The sequence below is a fragment of the Leucopleurus acutus genome (genome assembly GCF_964270905.1).
Source record: "Leucopleurus acutus genome assembly, chromosome: 13".
Taxonomy (NCBI): Eukaryota; Metazoa; Chordata; class Mammalia; order Artiodactyla; family Delphinidae; genus Leucopleurus; species Leucopleurus acutus.
This window is the reverse complement of record NC_139155.1, coordinates 6,456,973-6,482,613: the sequence shown is the minus strand read 5'-3', so window position 1 is coordinate 6,482,613 and position 25,641 is coordinate 6,456,973.

Sequence of the window (25,641 nt, the reverse complement as noted above, 5' to 3'; positions counted from 1 at the left end):
TTTGAACAAGTGGAAAATGTGACTTAAATTCATCAAGGAGCATAAGTAAAATAAAGACTAAATCTAAGACAAGATAGACATGATTTTATGGAAATTATTTAAGCCTTTAATAAAAGATATCAAATGTTACCATCACAGAAAAAGATAGTGTAAAAATATCAATTTACTCAAACTATAGAGCTATTGAAATCTCAATCATATTCCAGTAGGCTTCAGGAGGCTTTTCTTTTCCAGAGAAATTTATGAGATTGTTCTAAAATTTATTTGGAAAAACAAAAGACTAAGAATAGTCATGAAAATTATGAAAAAGAACTAATCAGGTGAACTTACCCTACCATATCCCCAGACTTTTAGTATGCCAATAGGAATTAAGTCTTTAGGGTAATTAAGATAGTACATATATGTGTAGGGACAGTCAAATAGATCAATACAACAGGACAGAGAGCCCAGAAATATGTGGAAATTAGGCATATGATGCAAGGTCAATTACAGAGCCACGGGTAAAGCATGGGCCATTTAATAAGTGGTGCTGGCACACTGCTTGACCACAAGTTAAAAACGAGTTAATAAATTGGATTGTTGCTTTATATTATGTGCAGAAATCAATTTCTGAAAGATTGAGTATATAAATATAAAAGGCAAACTTTCAATACTTTTAGAAATATATTTTTAAGACTTCAGAATGTGTAAGACTTCTTTAAAATCATAAGCAAAAACATAAACTATAAGGAAAATATTTATAAGTTAGGTTTCTGAAAAACTTAGAACTTTTGTTCATCACCAGACACGATAAATAAAATGAAAAGTACTTCACAAAGTGAGAGGAAACATTTGTAATATAGCTGGTGAAATATGAGTATCCAGACCACACTGGTGATAGATAGATGATAGATAATATAGATAGATAGATAGATAGATAGATAGATAGATAGATAGATAGATGATAGATAGATAATAGATAGATAGAAGATAGGTACATAGAAAAGAGGATATAAGAGCACGACAAATGACTCTTGAATAAATTAAAAAACGTGAACGGGTATTTCACAAAAAATACATGAATGGCAAATAACACTATGAAATGTTGAATAATATCATTGGTAGTCAGGAAAATGTTATTAAACACATAATAGCATTTGATTTTAAAAGCACTAGATTTCCGAAAATTAATGTCCAGCAATGCCATTTGTTCTTGAGAATGAAAAAAAAATCATAAACTCGATAAACCTAGTAATTTAAATCATTTAAAAAAACATTTTGTATTATGTAACCAAGTTAAAGATCTCCATACTCTAAGATCCAACAATTTTACACTCAGGAATATTCCCTTCAGAAACAGGACTATGTTTCAGAAACATACTATGTTCCCCCAGGAGACAAGTATGTTTAAAACATTTATCCTAGAAGTGAAAGAAAGAGAGAAAGAAAAAGGAAGGAAGGTAAATTTAAGGGAATCAAAATTCTATTGACAAAAGAAAGATTAATGAATTACAATAGATTTATAGCAAAACACTACATAACAATGCAAACAAACAGAAGAAACAAAATATAAAATCTTAAAAATGAAATTTTTAGCAGAAAAAGCGAGCTGCAGACAAATACATACAACAGAACAATTTCATTTATATAGATAATATAGCTATGTATACATAAATAATGTAATTACAGGACATTTGCACTTGTGGTCAAGACATTAAATAAAACAAGAACATGTTTAGCATGATGTTTCAGAGTAGTGATTCCTCTGGGAGTTCAGAGAATTCATGTTGGAAGCTCAGTGTTTAGTCTCCTGAGTTAGGTGGTGAGTCCCTGGTAAATTTTAATTATTCCTCAAATTGTGCTCATATATCATACACACTTTTGTTTGTTACATGTCCTATATCCAGAAAGAAAAGGTTGGGAGTGGGGAGAAACTGCATTTTCATTGGGAAGAAAGACTTATTTAGAGCTCCTTTGGCAATGACATCATCATGCCTGAGAGGAAATGAATGAACCTCCGGCTAGAGTCTAAGGCTTGAGGAGGAAATGAGACAAGATGAGAGTTGAAACGCAGGCAGGAGACACAAAGCAAGGGGTCTGATGGCCATGCTGCCCATTTTCCTAACGTGGGGTTTTCCTCTTGAAGGTGCAGCCCTGGGTCTGTGTGAGGAAGGACTGGAAGAACACAGGGTGAGAGCCAGTATGATGCGCAGAGCGGAGGAGAGATAGTCAAGGCAATGCAAGCGGGGATGGGCGGCATCAGTAATGTGAGAGATTATAAAAACCATCTAAGAGACTAGACGCAATTACATCTTATTTGCAATGAGAACACCAGTGCTTGGCTTCTATATACCATTCCTCATGAAAAGGAAACAGGAATTCCAAGAGAAATGACTGATTGAAAGTCACGGAAGGAAGAGCAAAGACCAGCCAGGGACACCTCGTCATGCCAGAAATCAGAGAAGTGCTCAAAAATGAAAGGGGCGTACCAAAATTAAGAAGACTGTGGATCTGGGTAAGACAGAGAAGCATGCGGCAAACCAAAGTCCCGACAGGAATAAGAAGAAAGCCAAATAAAACAAGAAATCACCAGTTTAAAGGATTCAGAGGGTCACTGAAGCATAGAGAACAAGAGCAACTAATTTGCAGACATGTGATACTCACTTAAAGAATCCTTGGAGAGATCTGTACATTACCACTTTAGCCGATTGATGAAACTGAGCATGTTAATAATGGGAAATCTGATATGATAGCTCCTGACGGGATGCAGTAGGCCACACACAAAATCATCCATAAAATCCCCAATATTGGAACAGAAATATAATCAAGCCTCCATATTTCTTTCCAGTTTCTAGGAAATGCAGGGTTGGAGAGTAGAATTAAACACCAGGAGGAATCAAACAAATTGGGAGTCAGAAAGAGCCTACAAGAGAAATAACTGTCCATGAGTCTTTTAAAAAGTCATTGTCATAGACTTTTCTAGACTAAGGGATTAAAGTCATAATCAACTGCAAAGGTTGAAACTAGATTGTATCTTGAATTGGATTTTAAAAAGCATAAAAGGGACTTCCCTGGTGGCTCAGTGGCCCCCAATGTAGGGGACCCAGGTTCGATCCCTCGTCAGGCAACTAGATCCCACATACATGCTGCAACTAATGAGCCCGCCTGCTGCAACTAAAGAACCCACATGCTGCAACTTAGGAACCCACATGCCGCAGCTAAGGAGCCTGCCAAATAAATAAATTAATTAAAATAAATTCTCAGAAGATGTTTAAAAAAATATAAAATGGTAGATTTCAATAAATAAATAAATTTTTAAAAATTATAAAATAAAAATATTCTTAGAATAATTGGGTAAATTTGAATGTGGACTCCATACTAGATGACATTAAAATTATTTTTTAAGTTTGATATATGCACTGCTATTGATGGCCATTTTAAATAATTAAAAATCTGAGAATCAGTAGTATTACAGCAAAATAAGAGATAAAATGGGAGGAAAAAGGTGAAGATCTTCTTTCAAGAAAACTGCTAATTAAGGTAGAAGGAATGGTGAAAACGCTGAGTTTTGCAACTGTGTGTTGCAAATAATTCCTTCAGGAAATATTAATTCCGTCAGGTAACCTTCATTAAAAGGCGGTAATTGGCCTTATTCTTCCCAAGATGAATGCCAATGTATTTAGATGTGAAGCTGCATGATTTCTGCATTGTGTTTTCAAGCATGCATCACCTGTGTGCTCTGCGTGTGTATGTGCCTGACAGAGTACAAATACGGCCAGGTGTTGGCAGTTTTCTTTTATATATTTGGTAGTATTCTTTCAACATTTCTTGAAAATTTTGTCTGTGTTGGAGAAATTGAGACTGAGGGAGCTTATGTCAGTTGTCGAAATTCAAAAAACCCTCATCTATGTTGAAAAGGCACTGTAAAACCAGGCTGATTAGAACATAGGGATAACATAGAGATAGTGCAATGTATTAACATCCAGCAGAGGGTCTCTGGTCCAGGAAGAAAATGAGCAGATTAGATAAATAGATGATAGATACAAGGATAGATAGATAGATAAATTTTCAAAATGTAAACCCACAACACATGGAAGGAATTAAGAAGGACTTTTCCTATTTATTTAAGCACTTTATGTTTAACATTAAGTAGTTCAATACCCATCCCCAAACTGTATTATCCTGTGACCCTAGGGTATTCACAAAATATTGTGGATTAATTTAACGTTTTTAGTGAAATCAAAATATCTCACAATGGTTTAACCTTTCAACAATAAATATTCACTTATACACTAAACTAAGAATTTATAGGCTGTGAGTGGCAAGGTAATGATTTTTTCTAGACTTGTGGAGCTAATAAATGACTTGATATTTTTTTCCCTGAGAAGTGTGTTAGTTTAGGAAGCTTATTTTTACAATTTCAAGGGAGTGTAGACATCACTGAATATGTTGGGGAACATTAATAAAATACGGTGACAACAGGTTTTAGCTGGAATCGCTATCATAGCAGGTCTGACTTCTGAGTAATTGGGAGATGCCAAGAAAATGATATTAAACAGAGCTGAAAGCAGTGCAGATTTCCTGTCATTCTGCACTCTTAGAAGACTAGAAACTGAGTCCTCAGCAGCAGTTTCCAAAATGCAGCAGGTAATACAGTGAATGTAAATGCTATTTTAGGCAAAGCCTAAATAAGTTCTGTTTTTTCGTAGTTTGCGGTATAAGTCCACACGTTCTAAGCCTCTCCCCAGCACAAGCAAGCATGCTGACGCAGAAACAGTCATGCATTTTCCCAAATTCCTGGTCTAGATATCCTCTTTCCTTGTTCACATTCCACGTAAAATTATTTTTTAAATGATTTAGCTTTCTTGGGTACTTAATATTTATCTTGTTTTGATCATTACTGCAATTAAACTATTTGATTGGGGCATATACATCTTCTTAAAACTATTAACAGAATCTATCTTGAATGAATCGGAAGTGAATTTAGCCATTTCTGTTACTTTTTATCAAATAATTCAAGAAGCTATTCAGGAATATATTTATTTAAATTCATAGCACATTTTTAAAAGGAAGTTAGCTATCTGATTATTGCAGTTCAGTAACACAACTCATTTTAAATGATATTTAATAGTAAGTTCATCTAATGCCTGAAGAGTGACATAACTAATAGTTTTGCACTATTTTTCAGGAATGTGATCTTCCAGCTATAGCCCAGGCATTGGATTTTTGAGTGACTTGGCCACAATTTTAAATCACTTTGTCACTGTTAGTTTATCTATCTGTGATACAGATATTTGTTAAGCATCTCTGACGCCACAGAGATGTGGGTAAACTTGAATTGTTTCTAATCGCATGAATTGCTGTAGGAGGTGTCTTACACGTTTCATGGAGTTCTTGCATCTCTCTGACTCCACGTTTTGAAATCCTATGGAGTTATTTCTTCTGGACAAAATCTTGAATTTATAACTGTGTCTTCACTGCGTTTTCCAGGAAATCCAAACACACTCAGCATTTCATGCAATGACAACTTTTCTGAAGGCCTGAGGGCTTCTTGGGTAGGAATCCATCATGCCTTTCCTCTCCACCTGGCCGACCCTCATCTTGTTGCCTCTCTGTCCTCTACCAGCATTTGCTGTGATGGTGTGTCATCCTCCAGCCATTCAGAGGCCCCTGAAATAGGTGATCCAGCCTCAATCTTTGACAAACTCTCCGAAGAGAAGCAGGACTGACAGGTTTGCTCACCTTTCTTAACCCCACTGAAATTCTCTTCATGTATTTCTCCCATAATCTTACTTAAAAATAAAAATGTTTTTAATCCCTTCGAATGGATTTGCCTAAAAACCAAACACTAAAAAGGTAAGGTAAAATCCATAGCGCTGCTTTTTTTTCCACTTTTCTGATTCCCCGTAGGTTTTTGTGAAGGTATTTGTGAATTCAAAGCCATTATTTTGTAGGGTCTGTAATACAGATTCTAATACAGGCCTAGATGCTTATGCTGGGTTTACATTCCAGCCCTGACACTTACCAACTGTGTGTTTGGGGAAGGTCCTGTCTGTGGCTTGGGTTCTTCTTTTGTAAAATGTGAATAATAGAATATCACCTCACAGGGCTGCTGTAAGGATTAAGTTAGTTTACGGCATCAGAAGCACTTAGAGAGGTATCTGGAACACATCAAACTTAACAGAAGTGCTAATTCAAGTTAGATGGGGTTATAAACTAGCCCTCGGATACATTAAACTTTGTGGTTGATGGCAAAGTTATTGAATATGGCGTGTCCCTTAAAGTATCGTTACATTGCTTAGTCTCTCAGGGTTGTAAAGCACTGTTTTCGGTTTTTCTTTCCAGTAGAAATTAAGGAGTGAATACCTTCCATTGATTTTTATTCCCCAGAATCTGATGATGGTTTTATGCATCGAAATCACTGAAGATTGTGAGTGAATGACACTATATCTGGATCTGCCATTTCCATAATTTTATTTCTTCCTCATTTATATCTGAAGCCCAGATCTCCTCTGTAAAATCCAGGTGTTTCTATCCAGCTGTCCCTTGACAATTCTCACTAGCTTTCTCAAAGACAACTTGCTTTCAACAGTTACCATGCAGAACTAATGGTCTTTCCTCCACATAACTTCTCCACCTCCAGACTTCCCTGTTTCTGTAGACTTACTATCAATTTACTTCGTCAAGGAAAAAAGGAAGATGTCATCTGATACATGGCTTCTTTCCTCTCCCCCAAATCTACAAGTTTCATCGTTATTGTTTTGCTAATGATTTTATTATGAAAACGTTCATGAAACTTTGTGGCAGGTGGGGTCACAAAATAGTACTGAATTACTAGAATTCGAATAGTTAACAAAACCTCTCTATCTGTATTATGTAGGTGTGTGACCTAACATTGGGAGTGCACACGGCACTCCATCATCAATGCCAGCCAGGAGAATAAGCTCAATCCGGTCCTGAAATCACAAGTCAGTTCTCTGAGCCAGTGGTCCTGACTTTCACGACACTGCTCTTATTTATTGTCAGATAGTTCTCAACCCATTTGTAGGAGCTCCCTCTAAACAGTTGCCTAAAGGAAAAAGTGAGCCTGATTTACAGATGGTTCTTCAAGACAAGTCTGAATCACAGGATATTTTGCTGCAGCGTGATAGCCCTACTAAGGGGGGCCCCGGAGGACAGTGGGGAAGAAAACTTCTCTCTAATCTAGCAAAGTTTCAAGTACTGTGTCTCTTTTCAAATTTCGTATGGAAAAAAGAGACCACCATCCGTCTTTTGGGGGCCTGAATTGGAGTATTAAAGAAAAAAAATTTAGAGAAGCATTGTTTATTGTGTTCTCCAAATATTTATTTCATTTATGTGTCAATTATCCCAATGCCATCACAAGGTCTTTCCTAAGATTAAACAATGGTAGAGCCCTTTTGAAGCGGTGTGCATTTCATTTCCTCCTTCAGTTAACAGCTGCCCGTGGAACTGAAATGTTATCATTCTAGCATAAAATCATAGAATTTCAGTGTTTGAATTGACCTTTTAAGTCACTAAATCCAAATATCATCTGATGCTTGGCTTTCCCCTATTATTTCTAAGTTGTTTTTTATTTTTCTTGAGTACTAAATATCAGTTTTCCATTGAATGATAAATGAATAAATTATGAATAAAGCATTTCCTCAGCATTAATCATACTAAAAATAGTGGCGGGCATCATAGACATTGTTGGGTTGGAGCCGGACCAGAAACACTGGCACCTAAGATATAGCTTCTTAAATATTTCCTTATATTGTCAAACAAAACTTTTAGAAATCAAATTTATACCCATCTAATCCTCAGATACTTCAGTGACGGAAATGTTGCTAAAAAAAAAAGGAACACTCTTATTTTAAGACCTGATATTTTAGCAGTGAATCAATAAACTATTACAGTGAATCTAAGTTATAAAAAAAAATCATATAAATATACCAATAGACAACATATCGAGATATATGTCTCCAAGAAGGAAAACATAAGGAAGTGAGAAATTTGCACTGCAATCTGATTACAGAGAAAAGCATAGCAGGGAATCTGTTTCCAAACCAAAACTATTTTGTATTGTTTTAGGTTGCCTGATTTTAACTCTCAGTATAGATTCTTAACTTGTTGGACCAAAGGAAACTATTCTTTTTCCTTATGCATATTAGGGAAACATGGTATCTTAAAGAAAGGGAAATTTTTCTGCAAGTCAAGTCTATGATGGATTCTTTTTTTTTTTAACATCTTTATTGGAGTATAATTGCTTTACAATGGTGTGTTAGTTTCTGCTTTATAACAGAGTGAATCAGTTATACATATACATATGTTCCCATATCTCTTCCCTCTTGCGTCTCCCTCCCTCCCACCCTCCCTATCCCACCCCTCTAGGTGGTCACAAAGCACCGAGCTGATCTCCCTGTGCTATGCAGCTGCTTCCCACTAGCTATCTATTTTACGTTTAGTAGTATATATATGTCCATGCCACTCTCTCACTTTGTCACAGCTTACCCTTCCCCCTCCCTGTATCCTCAAGTCCATTCCCTAGTAGCTCTGTGTCTTTATTCCCATCTTACCCCTAGGTTCTTCAGGACCTTTTTTTTTTTTTCTCTTAGATTCCATATATGTGTTAGCATACGGTATTATTTTTCTCTTTCTGACTTACTTCACTCTGTATGACAGACTCTAGGTCCATCCACCTCACTACAAATAATTCAATTTCGTTTCTTTTTATGGCTGAGTAATATTCCATTGTATATATGTGCCACATCTTCTTTATCCATTCATCCGATGATGGACACAAATCGGAAAAGAAGAAGTAAAGCTGTCACTGTTTGCAGATGACATGATACTCTACATAGAGAATCCTAAAGATGCTACCAGAAAACTACTAGAACTAATCAATGAATTTGGTAAAGTAGCAGGATACAAAATTAATGCATAGAAATCTCTGGCATTCCTATACACTAAGGGTGAAAAATCTGAAAGTGAAATTAAGAACACACTCCCATTTACCACTGCAACAAAAAGAATAAAATATCTAGGAATAAACCTACCTAAGGAGACAAAAGACCTGAATGCAGAAAATTATAAGACACTGATGAAAGAAATTAAAGATGATACAAATAGATGGAGAGATATACCATGTTCTTGGATTGGAAGAATCAACATTGTGAAAATGACTATACTACCTAAAGCAATCTATAGATTCAATGCAATCCCTATCAAACTACCACTGGCATTTTTCACAGAACTAGAACAAAGAAGTTCACAATTTGTATGGGAACACAAAAGACCCCGAATAGCCAAAGCAATCTTGAGAACGAAAAGCAGAGCTGGAGGAATCAGGCTCCCTGACTTCAGACTATACTACAAAGCTACAGTAATCAAGACAGTATGGTACTGGCACAAAAACAGAAATATAGATAAATGGAACAGGATAGAAAGCCCAGAGGTAAACCCACGCACATATGGTCACCTTATCTTTGATAAAGGAGGCAAGAATATACAGTGGAGAAAAGACAGGCTCTTCAATAAGTGGTGCTGGGAAAACTGGACAGGTACATGTAAAAGTGGCTAGGCAGGTTAGGGGTGCAGGGACAGAGTGGATGTCAGATAGGTCTTAACTCTTCCCTGGTCCTAGTAGCTTCCCTAAGTGCCTTGCTAAGTCTAGGCACCAATTGAGGGGGAAAGGGAAATGTAATTGTTTCTTTCAAACAAACAATGCTCATCATTATATAAATTTCAGCCATTCTGGATTTCACACCATGTTGAAAAGGCTTTTTTTTAAATCATGGTTGTATTGTGGTTTTTTCCTTTACTTTCAGCTATGACAACATAGACTAATCATAGTGTTTCTCCTATAAAATTTTATTGAATATAGTAAGAAACAGTCAACATATTTCAAAGTGTTAACTTTTTTTTTTCTAAATATCCTAAAAACTCAAATGTGTTATGCAAAACTATGACTCCCAAGTAATTGCAAGTGACAGTTTAAACAGCTAGCAGTTTGGGGGAACTGTTTAACAAGATTGCTGATGTCCCAGTTGAGGATAGAGAAATAATATGCCCTATTACCTGCTTTCACTCAGACCACGTCACATAGCAGTGTCTCTTTTGACTTTTCCTTTTCATGTTCCAATGGTTATATTAGTCTGGAATCCTTGGACACCAAGTACAGAACTGAGCTCAACTTGGATTAAGCAAAACTGTGATTTTATTGGCACATGGAATCAGGAAGTCCCAGATTAGAATTAGCATCGACCTATGCAGGGATTCAAATGATCAAAATTCTGTGTCACTCCCTTAAAATCTCAGATCTGTATTCTCTTCTGTTGCCTTCATATGTGTATCTGCAATTTAATTGAATTTGCTTTATTTGAATCACTTCCCTAACTGCACATCATCAGTACCTTTCCCTCAAACCAAGTGGAGATGGAATCTTTCCCCAGAGGAAAAGTATCCACAAAAAAGTAACTAACATCCTCTCTGTTTCCTATCACAACTATTTTTTAAATTTTAGCAAAATGTCTTAAAATTTAAAATGAGCACCCAAATCAAGAATATTTATTACATCATGTGAATCCAGGTGGTGTAGTGGAGAAAAAAATCTTACATATGTCCAGGAGGTCAAAAGAGATGATCACTCAAGAGTGTTTGTAGGGGCTTCCCTGGTGGCGCAGTGGTTGAGAGTCCACCTGCCGATGCAGGGGACACGGGTTCGTGCCCCGGTCCAGGAAGATCCCACGTGCCGCAGAGCGGCTGGGCCCGTGGGCCATGGCCGCTGAGCCTGCACGTCCGGGAGCCTGTGCTCCGCAACGGGAGAGGCCACAGCAGTGAGAGGCCCGCATACGGCAAAAAAAAAAAAAAAAAAAGCAAAGAAAATCAAAGGAGATACTAAAAAAAAGATAATATTGATTTATCTAGGATATTTTATGGAGATTTTTACCCTAGACGTGTTTCTGAAGTTTAAGCTGTTACAACAATTATGTATTCTTATATAAGCTATGTGATTGAAATAAATATTTCATTAAAATTACAAAGTATATATTGCAGATGTGATTTTATTTCTGGAAAATCTAGAAAAATCTCTTAAAAATTATTTGTAACTGAGATATCAGTACAATGCCTGGTTACAAATTTAATATTTATAAAAACAATAACTTTCTCTACGAGAAGTATAAACAGGGGCTTAGAAGATATTATAGCATGAAGCTCCAATTTGTAGCAGCATTCAGAAAGATGTAATATCTAGGAATACAATGAAATGAAACATAGAGATATATAGAGTGAAAGCTGCAAAATGCTTTTTAGGAACCAGAAGGAAAGCTCAAAAAATTTGAAAAATATTCACAACATATATGATAAGAGATAAATCTATTTAATATCTAAAGAGAGTGCTTATAATTTGATATGTGAAAGACCCCAATGCATTGTTATAAAAATGACATTGACAGCCCCAAGATAAAAAATAAGTGAAAATATGCACAATTATACTAATAAACGGAAATCCAAAGAATGGCATAACACTCATCATGGTAACCAACATCTGTAAGTATCCAACAAATGGTGTCATTATTATTCTTCTTTGTATTTTTCACACCTAGTTTTGAACTCAGACAGCTAAACCTCAAGAACTGGAAAACAGTCAACATCTTGTGCTCATTGGTGCCAATTAGCTTTCAATAACTCAACTCAAAAAGCAATAATTAGAAGATTGCTTAAAATACTTTCTCTTATTTAGTCTTTGAAATGTGCAACAGAGGTAATTCAAGGACCTTGACCAGAAAAGCAAAGAAAATGACTGGGAAGTCCTGCCACATCCACTTTAACTGATGCAGTATATTTTTTATTTGATTAATATATTGAAATAAATTTTATTAGAAAAAATGTTCTTTTAGTAAAAATGCAAAAGTTTTAAAAAAAACCATTTTTAAAATTTCTCTCTTGATTAAATCAGACAGGCAAAAGGATGGCTGCATAAACATCTGTATCCTGTGAACTTATTTCATAGACCTACATGGAGACAGGCTCTAAAAACAGATGTTTAATTTCACTAAACATTGTATAATTTATGAGGGTCCTTAAAAGAAACGCTGTCTTGTCTTATGATGGAAATAGGCTTCTATTAAGGGATGCTGTAAAATCAGATGTTTCCAAATCAGGAGTAAGTACAGAACTCCTGAGTTATGGACACCGTGACCTGTGTAATGGACACCACTTCCTTCTCCACATTGGCTTCTAGAAAGCTGGAGGCCAGCTTTGTGGCCCACTCACAGCAAATGTGAAAGGTTCTTAAGAATTGATTTTTGTATTAGTCTCATTTTGGGATCCATTTCATGAGTCCCTGACATTGCAGTCCTCTTCTCTTTCCCACCTACTTCTATTCTAGGACACCCTAATGCATTTTATGTATCTATTATTTCAACAAATACGTATTGATCTTCTACTAATGGGCCAAGAACTGGGATGGACAGAAGTAGAGTGGATTACAAAGTACGTGACCTTGCCAGTAGGAAAGTTATATTCAACGCAGGCTTCCTTTAAAAGACAATCTACTAATTAATTATCTAATGAAAAACAATGGACAGGCTAGGTAAACCCGTATCCAGAATACGTGTCCACTCCAGTGAGGAAGAACCGCAGTGTCCCCATGACGGAAAAGGTCTAACATAATCAACCGGCCAACCAGTAGCCAGGTTCAGGGAGTGGAGCCTGTCAGGCTCCCAGCCTAGCGTCTTTGCTGGCAGACAGACACTCGACACTGGCAGTGGTCACATTAACTTTGTGGATGGCAAGCCCATACGATGAAGTGAACGCTTCACATTCATTTCAAGCACGCTACCAATTTTGTCTGTAAACCCACTGTAAAAGCTGGCCTGTGGAAAGACGCTGACTCACAGCCATCAGACAGACCTGCCCACCAGACCCTTACATACCTGAGCCCACTCTCTCCCAGCCGCAAGGTTTCTGCTGAGAAATCCATTTACAGCCTTATGGGGGTTCCATTGTATGTGACCAATCTTTTTCTCTTGCTGTTTTAAGAATTTTCTCTTTGTCTTTGATTTTAGACGGTTTTATTATAATGTGTTTGGCAAAAGATCTTTTAAAGTTGAACTTGTTTGGAGACCAGTTGAGCTTCATGAACTTGGATGTCCAGGTCTCTCCCAAGATTTAGGAAGTTCTCAGTCATTATTTCTTTAAATAGTTTTTGCCACCTTCTCCCTCTCTTCTCCTCCTGGGACTCCAATAATACCCAGATTGTCTCTTTAAAGAGTATCCCATGGTCCACAGAGGCTTTCCTCAGTATTTTTCTTTCTTTTTTCTTTGCTGTCCTCTGATTTGGTAACTTCAAATGACCTGTCTCCTACCTCACAGGCTATTTTTTCTATGTTAATGTTCTCTAGTGCATTTTCATTTCATTCATGATATTCTTCAGTCTTAGAATTTCTACATTTTCATGATTTCTATGTCTCTGTTAAACTTCTTGTTTTGTTCATGTGCTGTTATCCCTATTTCATTGAATTGTCTTTCTGGGTTTTCTTTGTAGCTCCCTGAGTTTCCCTAAAGCAACTACAGTTGGCCCTTGAACAACACAGGTTTGAGCTGAGCAGGTCCTCTCACATATGTAAATACATATTTCAGTTCTACGTGATCCACGGTTGGACAGCTCTGTGGACACAGAACTGCTGACTGTAAAGTTATACACGGATTTTCTCCTGCACGGAGGGTCTGTGCCCCCTCACCCCTGCATTGTTCAAGGGTCGACTGTATTTTGAATTCTTCATCAAGAAAATTGCAGATCTCCATTTTTAACGAGTTGGTTACTGGAAGACTATTATGTTCCGTTGGCGATGGCATGTTTCCTTGATGTTTCATATTCCTTGAACTCTCGCGTTGCTATCTTTGCATTTGAAGAAGCCGTCACCTCCACCATTCTTGACTGACTCTAGGATAGAAATACCTTCTATCACCCCTTCTAGGGAGTTGGAGGCTTTCTCATCCCACCGATGGGTACACCTGCTCCACACTTCTTGTTCCCGCTTGGGTGGAAATTCTTACAGTTGTGTGCAAAGCTAGGTCAGGTATTGGCAACCTCCCACGTCCTTGCCCTAAGGCGGTGCTGAATGCTCAAGTTCATGTACTTTTTCCCAGTCTTGCAAAGAATTGGGCCAGTTTTCTGCACATGCTCTTTAGCCGTCTGCAAAGTCTCACTCTTGCCACTGTCACCAGTGTACGCAGGGCCATGGTCACAAGGTGGGAGTGAGGTGCACAGAGCATCGGGGGTGCCCATGGGCCAGTTGGGGGACCCACAGGCGACGTGTGCCAGCAGTTCATTGACAGGCTTCCTGATGGGGCTGCGGAGTGTTTAGTAGGATCTTCTTTCCTTTGATGACCTACGAGAGCCCTGTGCTGCCTTGAGGGAGGCGTGATGCAGGGAAAGTGCAGCTGTTCTCACCCTCTTCAGTACCCAATCTTGGACCGTTTCTGCTCTAGCTGCGTGCTAGCACTTCTCCACAGGACTCCCAGACTTCCACAAAAGCTCTCTAGTCTGTGGCTGATTGTCTAAATCAATATTCTTTGTGGGAGAAGATGATAGAAAACTATTGGGTTGGCCCAACAGTTCATTTGGCGTTTTCCGTAAGATGTTGTGGAAAAACGCGAACGAACTTTTTGACCAGCCCACTATTATTCCACCATGTTGATGTCACCTCTATCTGTATTTTCTAATAAAGCAAACATAAAGTTATTATCTGTGATACAAATCACACAATGCTTATATTCTTTTCATAATCTGCTCTTTGATTTGATTCTCACTAATCACATACGGCACAGACTGTTAACATCTGTTAAAAGCAAGATTTTAAAATATAATTTCATTTTATGTAATCTTGAAAAAGAAGCTTTAAAATTTCACGTATATGTCACACAAAAATAACAATAGCCTTGACCTTTTCTTTTTAATGCACCACAAAGCTTTCCACATATTCTATATGGCAGGATCCTGTTCAGCAATGAATTAACCAGAATCATCTACCAGTGTCACTGTCACATAACTCTCATTCTAAACTCTATTGGCCTTAGTTTGCAAACTAATAAAGATTATAAATGGGCTCAGAAACTTACTGGGAAGACTATATGAAATATATAAACCTGTGCTTTTATCAGCCAGTGTTTAGCCTACTTGCCAATTTTGTCAAAAATGACCACTGTAAAATCAAAGATTTGTACCTCACTCTTAATGGATTTTGTAAAGTGTTGAGAAAAATTCCATCTGTTTTTCAGGCTCATTTAAAAAATGTCTCTGAATATTGAAAATCAAATAACCCTGTGTTTAACAAGCATGTGAGTTGCAATTTTAAAGAATCTTGCTTTCACGTAAGCCACTGCATGAAGATTGCCCAAGGAGGTACCCAACATGGATCTGTTTCTCAAGGAAACAATCAGAAAATGAACAATTTCTGCAAAAATCTAAGTACATTACTTCTGGAACAGAACACATTGGGATAAATTCCTCATATCAGTTTTCACGCTGCTTGAATGTAATGTAACCACAGTGGGGAATAGTCATGTCAGTAAACATTTCCTAATGGGAATAGAATAATACGATTAGAACATTTCAAAAAGAAAGATTTTAAAATACTACTTTCAGTAACACACTTGGAGCCTGATTATTACAAATACATCTTCAAAAGTACTTATTTTTAATTTACCAGAGGATAATAGGTGATGAAGTAAAATTTTGTAAATAAGTTAAAATTAGTATTAAAAGTCAACAAAATGTGACTGATCAGCTAATGTTCTTCATCTTATTAAAAATTAAATGTGGCATTCATTGATCACTAGCTAAATCATTTTGCACCAACATTTTGTTTGGGAAATCTGCATTTCCAACATCAAGAACAGACTTCCCTCTGAAACCTGAAGTGCTTGGTACCAGACTGAAAATATTTTCATTTACACAGAATTTTAATTCAAATGCCAATGCTCAATTTCTCCAATTTGCCAATAAATATGCATAGAGTATGGCCTAAATTGTCCACTGAATTTCACTATTATAAACATTTCTTGTTAAAGCCTCAAACTTTTAGAGCTAGGATATTTGTCTGTTTATTTCACTGATGTATATATGTTCTTTGTAGAGAACTTGGCTCAAAGTAGGTACTTAATAAATACATGCTGAGTGAATGAATTGAACAACCAGAGACAGAGAATCATAACTAGCAAGGCATTTATTCTATGCCTGGAGGAGTCTTTGGTGGGCAGAATTCTGAGATGACTTTCAAGATTCCTTGGTATACATGGCTATAAAATCCCATCTCCCCGAGTGTGGGTAAAACCTGTGCATATGATGCAATACACTCCCATAATAACTGTACATGACTGTACATGACTCTGTCTCAGCAGACTAAGGGGTGGTGTTTTTCTGAGGGCCTTGAAGAAGTAAGGTGCCATGTTGTGAGGGGACCTCCTGAGGGGGACCTGAATGCAGCCTCTAGAAACTGATAGTGTCGCCAGCTGGCAGCCAGCAAGAACACAGAACATCAGTCCAACAACCGCAAGGAAGTGAATTCTGCTGACAACCTGAGGGAGCTTGGTTGCAGATTCTTCTCTAATCTGAGCCTCCAGAAAAGTACACCTTTGGTCAATACCTTCATTTAAGACTTAAGGGCCCCTGACCCATGGAACCTGTAAGATAATATATTTGTGTTGTTTTAAGCCACTGTTTGTTACCCATCAGTAGAAAAAGAAAATACAGTGTTGATATTTATAGAGGGAAAGAAAAATTCCCTCTTGATAGTGTTATAATAGTGTCAATATCCTGGAAAAGTGAATCTGAATCAATATATTGACCAGAAAACAAATGGGCTGAGGTCACAGGAACATGTGGATAGAACACATACAAGCAGGAAATGCTAAACAAGTGAGCACACATGCCAGGACACAGATGTAAGTGTCCTCTGAAATCCTGGAGATCAGTCTTCTCGTTTCACAGCCACAGGAGGTAATAGTTCACGCTGTACCATTAGCTGTGGTAGCCAGGGCGGCACATCGGCCTGGAGCAATGTGGTGGTGTCTAAATGTCACCCTAGCCCCAGCATTGGCTCCGCTTCTGCTGCCTGTAAAGGACTGAAGAGGAATTTCTGTCCCACTATATTTATTATTTACTCTCATGCCTTTTCCTTCAAGTTTGAATAATGAAAACAAAGAGAACAAACAAAATAAAGAGTTCTACTCTGTGAACCAAGGGGTCTCTGTATTTTCCACTGATTTCAATTCCCATAAAAAAATGCTACTCAATCTGCTGCTTAATATCAAAAGATAGCATTGATATAAATTAGCTAATATGTAAGATCCATGCAGAAAAAGTATAATAACAGTGAAATCGTTTATCCTCTGCAAATTCCATCTAAGGATATTGGTTTGGCTTTTTTTAAACAATATGGGCCTAAAACGTCAAGTGACTTTTTGAAAACATCATGGAAGCAATTAATGCAGATACTTAGGGCATAGGTCTCATTTTCCATCAATCTCAATAGGACAGATCTAAGTGGGAATTTCCTATTCATTTCAAAGAGAAACACCAACCGTGATCATTTCCATGTGGCTTTAAATAAGACACGCACATTATCATTAAGAGTCTGAAATCAAAAGGATAAGATCTAAAGTCATGTTGGAGTTGGGTTGCAAATAATGGAACATATAAGCGTGCTGAATATTTTTACATTGATATCAGGAAACAGGAAATCAAATCAAACTTTATCCAATTAAGAGTAGTCATTTTATTTTTTATGGTGAAGGAAAGAATCTCCAAAACCTTCCTTCACAACCAGCATCTTGCCTGACTTCCTGACAAAGACATGAATTACATGTCTTACCGATAGTAGGAAATTTGAATGATTGAAGTCCTGATGTATTTTTAGAAATAAAAATTTCCCTCAAATAAAATTTCACAGCTTCATAATATTTGTATGTCCTTGGGAAAAAATGTTCTAGACAGAACTAATAAAAGTACTGAAAATAAATCAAACTATCAAAAGGACAAGAATCACAGAGAATCAGCAAATATTTTTGCTGCGTGGGCTCCGTGTAATGTATATTTGTCCTTAACTACACCGGCAAAACCATTGCATAAAAAATAGGAACTTCAAAGGGGAAAAGTATCTACTAAGAATAGTTACTAGAAAATAGGGATGGGAATTCCGTACAATTAAGAAATAGATCTTCCTCAACATGATGGGGTTACATCCCGATGAACCCATAGTAGGTTGAAAATACTGTAAGTCAAAAATGCATTTATTACACCTAACCTACCAAACAGCTTAGCTTACTTAGCCTAGCTCACCTTAAACGCTCTCAGAACACTTACATTAGGCTGCATCAGGCTGTAGTTGGGTGAAATCATCTGACACAAAGTCATTTTTATAATAAAGTGTTGACGATGTCGTGTGATTTATTGAGTACTTTACTGAAAATGAAACACAGAATGGCTGTTATTTGGGTACAGGATGGCTGTAAGTGTGTCAGTTGTTTATCCTGATGACCAGCCTCGTGACTGACGTGGGCTGCAGCTGGATGCCGTGCCCAGCATCACGGGAGAAGCTCAGACAGCATATTGTCAGCCTAGGGAAAGATCAGAACTCAAAATTAGAAGTATAGTTTCCACTAAATGTGTATCCTTTTGCCACAACGTAAAGTTGAAAAATCCTAAATTGAATCATGTGTCGGGGACCATCTACAGATCACTGCTGCTATTTAGGAAATGGGATAAAACCATGTGACTGTAACTGTGCTGAGGTGCAGAACCTCCAGCCCAAGGTGCCCAGCTATGGATGGGAAATCTTCAGTATTTGACTGTAGTAAGTTCCCGTGGAACTTTGATCCTAAGAGGGCAATGTGCTGGGAACACAACATGGCAGAAGCAGTGATAGGCGAGTGAACTCTTTCCCTTTCACCAATAGATGAGAGTGGTCATCGCTCACTGAGTTAAAAAACTCAAATTTTGGGCTTCCCTGGTGGCGCAGTGGTTGGGAGTCCGCCTGCCGATGCAGGGGACATGGGTTCGTGCCCCGGTCCGGGAAGATCCCACATGCCATGGAGCGGCTGGGCCCGTGGGCCATGGCCACTGAGCCTGCGCGTCCGGAGCCTGTGCTCCACAACGGGAGAGGCCACAGCGGTGAGAGGCCCGCGTACTGCAAAACCAATAATAATAATAATAATATACTAAAATAAAAAAAACAAAACAAACAACAAAAAAAACCCTCAAGTTCTAAAAGCATGTTCACTAATATTTTACCCAAACCTGAAAGAAAGAAAGAAATGCAGTGTTACTAAATTCTAATAGTTTTTAAAACGAAATAAATGCTTTCGAGGCTAATGGAAGAAAAATAGAAAAATGAGACCAACGGTGCTATATCTGTGAATTATGGCGCATGTAACTTTGTGGTATGTGTGTATATGCACGTGTGTGTGCGTCAAAATTAATAAAATTGGAAAATTATTTTTTCTTACCTAATCAACACTTTCTGAAATGAGAATAAGTATTGTTATACCAAGAATTAGATCAACTTCCAAACCATGAGGTGATGGACAGAGAAATTATAGGGAATTTTAATGAGAAGAGAGGGAAAAATTCATCCTATTTGGAAGGTCCTGCTTTAATGCCTTTCTCCGGCTAATATTTTACAAGTGTCCTCAGTCTAAGGCATCATAGCTTTTTATGACAAAGGCCACAGTTGGTAATCATTAATCAAGCACTAATCATCGATACATGCAGATACTTGGTGATAAAGAGAGGATAGATGTACAGTCCCTGTGCATGCCTAGTTGAGAGGGCATGGTATTTATGAATAAATAAGTAAATAAGTAAATAAATATATTAATTTAACACTTTCTATTGATGAATGTACAGGGAGCCAACATGGGACATGCCTTTCAGCTACAAGATTTAATTTATTTCCATTGCAAATGTGAGATCATTTCTTAACATTTTATAAACCCATGAGAGCTGCTCAGCTAGAGCTGGTTAGCAGAAGCTAAAAAGGAAGGTCTTTTATTCAACCAAATCACTTAATTACGTCTCCGAACCTGGGGTCATTATAAGCTAGACAGACAGCAAATTTAATGAGAAAAAGAGCAAACATGCTTAGACTACGCATTCAGGTCAGTTTGACAGGTAAAGTTATTCATTTTCATAAAGACTGAGAATTAATAGCATAGGAAGAAAATATGACAACTCTCCAGGTTTTCTTGAGTAGAGTGCTGGAAATATAAAGTTATTATTAGAAATAAAAATATGACTTCATTATTATATACAGAATAACTTATTTGGAAAACGGTGCATTCTCAGGATATTTGACAGACCCTGTACATATGTATATGTTAAAATACTTTCTAATAATTATCTCTGGTTCACTATCTAAATACATATATACATATAGGTAAAAAGAAAAATATTATTTGCAAATTAGTTTAATTTGAATGCCTATTCTGTAGTCATAGGTATTATACATCTGACATATATATTTATATGCCAAAAAATGGGCTAGTATCAGGATACAGCTCCTACATTTATTTTATTTTATTTTATTTTTTAACATATTTATTGGAGTATAATTGCTTTACAATGGTGTGTTAGTTTCTGTTGTATAACGAAGTGAATCAGCTGTATGTATACATATATCCCCATATCTCCTCCCTCTTGTGTCTCCCTCCCTCCCACCCTCCCTATCCCACCCCTGTAGGTGGTCACAAAGCACCGAGCTGATCTCCCTGTGCTATGCGGCTGCTTCCCACCAGCTATCTATTTTACATTTGGTAGTGTATATTTTTCCATTCCACTCTCTCACTTCGTCCCAGCCTACCCTCCCCCTCCCTGTGTCCTCAAGTCCACTCCCTACACCTGCGTCTTTATTCCTGTCCTGCCCATGGGTTCTTCAAGACCTTTTTTTTGATTCCATATATATGTGTTAGCATACGGTGTTTGTTTTTCTTTCTGACTTACTTCACTCTGTATGACAGACTCTAGGTCCATCCACCTCACTACAAATAACTCAATTTCGTTTCTTTTCATGGCTGAGTAATATTCCATTATATATATGTGCCACATCTTCTTTATCCATTCATCTGTCAATGGACACTTAGGTGGCCTCCATGTCCTGGCTATTGTAAATAGAGCTGCAGTGAACATTGTGGTACATTACCCTTTTTGAATTATGGTTTTCTCAGGGGATATGCCCAGAAGTGGGTTTGCTGGGTTATAGGGTAGTTCTATTTTAAGATTTTTAAGGAACCTCCATACTGTTCTCCATAGTGGCTGCATCACATTCCCACCAACAGTGCAAGAGGGTCCCCTTTTCTCCACACCTTCTCCAGCATTTATTGTTTATAGATTTTTTGATGATGGCCATTCTGACTGGCGTGAGGTGATACCTCATTGTAGTTTTTTCTTGTTTGTTTGTTTGTTTTTGCGGTATGTGGGGCTCTCACTGTTGTGGCCTCTCTGTTGCGGAGCAAAGGCTCCGGATGCACAGGCTCAGCGGCCATGGCTCACGGGCCTAGCCACTCCGTGGCATGTGGGATCTTCCTGTACCGGAGCACGAACCCGTGTCCCCTGCATCAGCAGGCAGACTCTCAACCACTGCGCCACCAGGGAAGCCCTCATTGTAGTTTTGATTTGCATTTCTCTAATGATTAGTGGTGTTGAGCATCCTTTCATGTGTTTGTTGGCAATCTATCTATCTTCTTTGGAGAAATGTCTGTTTAGGTCTTCTGCCCGTTTTTGGATTGGGTTTTTTGTTTTATTGATATTGAGCTGCAGGAGCTGCTTATAAATTTTGGAGATTAATCCTTTGTCAGTAGCTTCATTTGCAAATATTTTCTCCCATTCTGAGGGTTGTCTTTTTGTCTTGTTTAAATTTTCCTTTGCTGTGCAAAAGCTTTCAAGTTTCATTAGGTTCCATTTGTTTACTTCTGTTTTTATTTCCATTTCTCTAGGAGGTGGGTCCAAAAGGATCTTGCTGTGATTTATGTCATAGAGTGTTCTGACTATGTTTTCATGTTTTCCTCTAAGACTTCTACAGTGTCTGGCCTTACATTTAGGTCTTTAGTCGATTTTGAGTTTATTTTTGTGCATGGTGTTAGGGAGTGTTCTAATTTTATTATTTTACGTGTAGCTGTCCAGTTCTCCCAGCACCACTTATTGAAGAGGCTGTCTTTTCTCCATTGTGTATTCTTGCCTCCTTTATCAAAGATAAGGGACCATATGTGCATGGGTTTATCTCTGGGCTTTCTACCCTGTTTCATTGATCTATATTTCTATTTTTATGCAAGTACCATACTGTCTTGATTACTGTAGCTTTCTAGTATAGTCTGAAGTTCGGGATCCTGATTCCTCCAGCTGTGTTTTTCTTTCTCAAGATTGCTTTTGTTATTTGGGGTCTTTTGTGGTTCCATACAAATTGTGAAACTTTTTGTTCTAGTTCTGTAAAAAATGCCATTGGTAGTTTGATAGAGATTGCACAGAATCTGTAGATTGCTTTGGGTAGTATAGTCGTTTTCACAATGTTGATTCTTCCAATCCAAGAACATGGTATATCTCTCCAACTGTTTGTATCATCTTTAATTTCTTTCATCAGTGTCTTATAGTTTTCTGCATACAGGTCTTTTGTCTCCTTAGGTAGGTTTATTCCTAGGTATTTTATTCTTTTTGTTGCAACGGTAAATGGGAGTGTTTCCTTATTTCTCTTTCAGATTTTTCATCATTAGTATATAGGAATGAAAGAGATTTCTGTGCATTAATTCTGTATCTTGTTACTTTACCAAATTCATTGATTAGCTCTAGTAGTTTTCTGGTAGCATCTTTAGGATTCTCTATGTATAGTATCATGTAATTGGCAAACAGTGACAGCTTTACTTCTTCTTTTACGATTTGGATTCATTTTATTTATGTTTCATCTCTGATTGCTGTGGCTAAAACTTCCAAAATGATGTTGAATAATAGTGGTGAGAGTGGACAACCTTGTCTTGTTCCTAATCTTAGAGGAAATGGTTTCAGTTTTTCACCATTGAGAATGATGCTGGTTGTGGGTTTGTCATATATGGCCTTTATTATGTTGAAGTAAGTTCCCTCTATGCCTACTTTCTGGAGGATTTTTATCATGAATCGGTGTTGAGTTTTGTCAAAAGCATTTTCTGCATTTATTGAGATGATCATATGGTTTTTCTCCTTCAATTTGTTAATATGGTGTATCATATTGATTGATTTGCATACATTGAAGAATCCTTGCGTTCCTGGGATAAACCCTACTAGATCATGGTGTATGATCCTTTTAATGTGCTCTTGGCTTCTGTTTGCTAATAGTTTCTTGAGGATTTTTGCATCTATGTTCATCAGTGATATTGGACTATATTTTTCTTTCTTTGTGACATCTTTGTCTGGTTTTGGTATCAGGGTGATGGTGGCCTCATAGAATGAGTTCAGGAGTGTTTCTTCCTCTGCTATATTGTGGAAGAATTTCAGAAGGATAGGTGTTAGCTCTTCTCTAAATGTTTGATAGAATTCACCTGTTAAGCCAACTGGTCCTGGGCTTTTGTTTTTTGGAAGATTTTTAATCACAGTTTCAGTTTCACTGCTTGTGATTGGTCTGTTTGTATTTTCTATTTCTTCCTCGTTCAGTCTCAGAAGGTTGTGCTTTTGCTGCATCTGATAGGTTTTGGGTCATTGTAGTTTCTTTGACATTTGTTTCAAGGTATTTTTTGATTTCCTCTTTGATTTCTTCAGTGATCTCTTGGTTATTTATTAGTGTATTGTTTAGCCTCCATGGGTTTGTATTTTTTACAGATTTTTTTCCTGTAATTCATATCTAGTCTCGCTGTTGTGATTGGAAAAGATATTTGATAAGATTTCAATTTTTGTAAATTTACCAAGGCTTGATATGTGACCCAAGATATGATCTATCCTGGAGAATATTCCATGAGCACTTGAGAAGGAAATGTATTCTGTTTTTGTTGGATGGAATGTCCTATAAATATCAATTAAGTCCATCTTGTTTAATGTGTTTAATTTAATGTTTGTGTTTCCTTATTTATTTTCATTTTGGATGATCTGTCCATTGTTGAAAGTGGGGTGTTAAAGTCCCCTACTATTATTGTGTTACTGTTGATTTCCCCTTTTATGGCTGTTAGTAGCATTTGCCTCATGTATTGAGGTGCTGCTATGTTGGGTGCATAAAAATTTACAATTTTTATGTCTTCTTCTTGGATTAATCCCTTGATCATTATATAGTGTCCTTCTTTGCCTCTTGTAATAGTCTTTATTTTAAAGTCCATTTTGTCTGACATGAGAATTGATACTCTGGCTTTCTGTTGATTTCCATTTGCATGGAATATCTTTTTCTGTCCCCTTACTTTCAGTCTGTATGCATCCCTAGGTCTGAAATGGGTATCTTGTAGACAACATATATACGGGTCTTGTTTTTGTATCCATTCAGCCAGTCTGTGTCTTTTGGTTGGAGCATTTAATCCACTTACATTTAAGGTAATTATCGATATATATGTTCCTATTACCATTTTCTTAATTGTTTTGGGTTTGTTTTTGCAGGTCTTTCCCTTCTCCTGTGTTTTCTGCCTAGATAAATTCCTTTAGCATTTGTTGTAAAGGTGGTTTATGGTGCTGAATTCTCTTAGCTTTTGCTTGTCTGTAAAGGTTTTAATTTCTTCCTTGAATCTGAATGAGATCCTTGCTGGGTAGAGTAATCTTGGTTGTAGGTTTTTCCCTTTCATCACTTTAAATATGTCCTGCCACTCCCTTCTGGCTTGCAGCGTTTCTGCTGAAAGGTCAGCTGTTAACTTTATGGGGATTCCCTTGTATGTTATTTGTTCATTTTCCCTTGCTGCTTTTACTATTTTTTCTTTGTATTTAACTTTTGATAGTTTGATTAATATGTGTCTTGGAGTGTTTCTCCTTGGGTTTATCCTGTATGGGACTCTCTGTGCTTCCTGGACTTGATTGAGTATTTCCTTTCCCATATTACAGCCGTTTTCAACTATAGTCTCTTCAAATATTTTCTCAGTCCCTTTCTTTTTCTCTTCTTCTTCTGGAACCCCTATAATTTGAATGCTGGTGCGTTTAATGTTGTCCCAGGTGTCTCGGAGCCTGACCTCAATTCTTTTCATTCTTTTTTCTTTATTCTGCTCTGTGGTAGTTATTTCCACTATTTTATCTTCCAGGTCACTTATCTGTTCTTCTGCCTCAGTTATTCTGCTATTGATTCCTTCTAGAGAATTTTTAGTTTCATTTGTTGTGTTGTTCATCATTGTTTGTTTGCCCTTTAGTTCTTCTAGGTCCTTGCTAAACGTTTCTTCTATTTTCTCTATTCTATTTACACAATTTTGGATCATCTTTACTATCATTTCTCTGGATGCTTTTTCAGGTAGACTGCCTATTACCTCTTCATTAGTTTAGTCTGGTGGGTTTTTACCTTGCTCCTTCATCTGCTCTGTGTTTCTCTGTCTTCTCTGCCCCCAGAGGGTAAGGTTGGTTCAGTGGGTTGTGTAGGCTTCTTGGTGGAGGGAACTGGTGCCTGTGTTCTGGTGGATGAGGCTGAATCTTGTCTTTCTGGTGGGCAGGACCACGTCCAGTGGTGTGAACTTATTATGATT